The sequence below is a fragment of the Notamacropus eugenii genome, chromosome 7, assembly GCF_028372415.1.
Source record: "Notamacropus eugenii isolate mMacEug1 chromosome 7, mMacEug1.pri_v2, whole genome shotgun sequence".
Classification (NCBI taxonomy): Eukaryota; Metazoa; Chordata; class Mammalia; order Diprotodontia; family Macropodidae; genus Notamacropus; species Notamacropus eugenii.
In genome coordinates, this window is record NC_092878.1 from 126,401,795 (window position 1) to 126,404,623 (window position 2,829).

At 42.3% G+C, this 2,829-nt stretch overlaps 1 pseudogene; it reads right to left on the reverse strand.

Moving 5' to 3' along the window:
• Positions 1 to 332: 332 nt before the first annotated feature.
• Positions 333 to 1,850, reverse strand: LOC140514752 (choline kinase alpha-like; annotated as a pseudogene).
• Positions 1,851 to 2,829: the final 979 nt, after the last annotated feature.

Genomic DNA, 2,829 nt, shown 5'->3' on the forward strand with positions numbered 1-2,829 from the left:
CTACAGAACCATTGTTTGTTACAGTTTTTAAAAAGAATAAAAAGGAAAACAAATCCTCAAAACTGATTAATGAAGTAAAAAAAGTATGACAATATGTTCAGTATTCCAAATCTATGGGATCCTACCTCTGCTAAGGAGTGTTGGGTGGGGAGGGGAAGAAGGTATCTTTTAATTTCTCCTTTTTTGTGACGAAGCTTAGTTTTTGTTTTTGGTAATTTTGCAACATTTATTCTAATTTTGAGTTTCTTTCCATTTACATTGTCATAGTCACTGTGCATATTTTGTGCCTATGTGTTTTCTAGGCTCTGCTTAATTTATGTTCTATTATTCCATTAAGTCTTTCCATCAAACTTGGCTAGTGTGTAGTCCATGTACCCAAATGCAATAGATGAAATTTTGACTTGTATGATTGACCAGAGTGCTCAGAAGAAATGGGATGCCAAGGCAAACCTGTTGATCTCCACCAACATTTCTTCCTCCATTCTGGACTTCTCTTCGTTACTGAGGTTTTCAAATCCATTTTGGAAAGCAGCCAAGGAGTTAGAAATAAAATGAAGCTCTTGTTTCTTGGTGGGGTACTTCAGTGTGTCGGCTCTGGGGGTACTTTTCATAAGTGTAGTCATACGTACACTCACAGAAGTGATTTTCGATGTCAAAGCCTCTGCAATTGTAACTGCTGCATTCAAAGTTGATGAGCATCACCTTCTGCTTTTCCCAGTTCTCCTCACCTTCCAGAAGAAGGATATTCCCTTGTTGGCAGTCATTATGGCAGAACACCACTGGCGAGGACGTTGATTCCAGCAAAGACCATAGATTTTCCATTTCCAAAGGCAGATTATAACTGACGAGTTTGTTTAGGTTTTAAACTTTGGATTCTCTGGTAAATTTAATTCTCAGAACTTGATTTAAATATTTCTCAATGGCTCCAAAAAGCCACTTCGGTTCTTTGTTGAACGGGATCTTCCTACCATGAACTGTGGCCCTTTTCTCAGCTATTTTTGCGGAGATATCCGGCAAACAACTCTTCAGTGGCTAACCAGCAGCTGGGGATGAACTGCTCCAGGCGGCCCTGGGGAAAGATTCCATCCAGCTTTGGGCCGAGGGACCACTCTGCAAGAATGACTAACATAATGCTTTCCAGCACCATGGCCTCGCACCTTGGCACACAGTGTCAGTCTGGGTTTGTCCGGCTCCTTCTTTATTACAGGATCTCTCCCTGTTATAATAAGAGCTGTGTCTTCTCGGGGGTGACACAGTTAAAAAGTTGCTCTGCCAGTGGAAGAAGCCCCTTTGCCTTACCTAATGGTGCTCTGTGAATCGTGTCTGTCACCTGGAAACCAGAGTGCTCTAAGCACGATCGCATGGGCAAGGCATCTGTAGAATGGCACCTGACAGACGCAGAAGCACTTTCCGGCGCTCGTCTGAGATGGACCAGACAGGTACCGAGCAGAAGAAGAGCATGTTGCTGAAGCCGCCTCCGACAACGCTCATGTGGAACTGGTCCTCAGGCAGGAGCTCCCTGCACCAGAGGCAGGCCTTGCGGCAGGTGTCGGGCTTGGGGGGCTCGCCCTCGGCCGCATCCTCTTGCTCCTCTGGCTCCTCGTCTAGCTCGGGCGCCGGCAGGGTCGCATAGGCTTCCCCCTCACTCTGCCCACCACACTCCTCTGCCTCAAGCAGGACCTCCTTCGCGCTGCTGCGCTGGCCCGCCTGTCGGGCATGGGGGCATCGCCTCCCCCAATGCCCCCTCCTACCCCACCTTCACACCTCAGCAGCAACCCCAGGGGCGCCGGCTCAACTTCGCCACCGTTACAGAACTTGGTCTTCAACCATGACTTATTATCTTTTCTCATTTATGTCAATTTTTGGAGTGTAAAGGTAAAACATGAGTACTGTTTTGATAGGCTTTTCTCACATTATTAGTTTTTGTGGAGCATTTTTCCATATGATTGTCACTATTTTCCAATTCTTCTCTTGAACATTGTCTGTTCTCACATTTTGGGGGATGACTTCTGGTCTAAGATATTTCTGTTGTCCCTATATCATGGATTCCAAACCCTCATCCAAGAAGAATGATGCAATCCTTCCCCCCTCCATTTGATCACTTTCCTCTTTATCTTAAAAGCATTTATTTTATTTGTGCAGATGCTTTTCAATTGCACATAACCAAAATTATGTTACCTTTTGTAATTATCTTTATCCTTATGTTAACCATAACATCTTCAACCCGTGAAAGATATTTGATGCTCTACCTCATGGGATCTTTTTCTTTTCTAATTCTTTAGTAGTATGATCTTTAATATTCAGACTGGGTATCCATTTTGGATATATTGTGGAAGTGTGAGATGCTTGTCTAAGACTCATTTCTGCCAAACTACTCTTCAGTTTTCCCATTGTTCTGATTAAGTGGATAATGCTACTAAATGATTTAGGTTTGGGAGTTTTTGTACCAGAGTTATTGAGACCCCTTATTTCTAAATATTCCTTATGTAGTCTGTTCCACTGTTCAACTTTTTGATTAAATAAAATAATTGATTTAATATCAAATATTTTTGATGATGAAATGTGTGTTGGCAGCATGACTTCCAAATATTTTAATGTATTTTGCAATTGATATTTATTTCTAATGTTGATATGGATTAGAAGTGGGATTTGGAGCTAAGTTCTCTGACTTCAGGGCTTGTAGTCTTTATTTCAAGCTGAAGATCCTCAATTTCATCTCTTCATTCTTTTCTTATGTTTTTGTCAAGTTCAAATAAGCCAGTTCCCTTCCTTATGCTCCACTATGGTTATTTTTCACTGATAGATGGACAGTATGTCCTACCTTGGCTT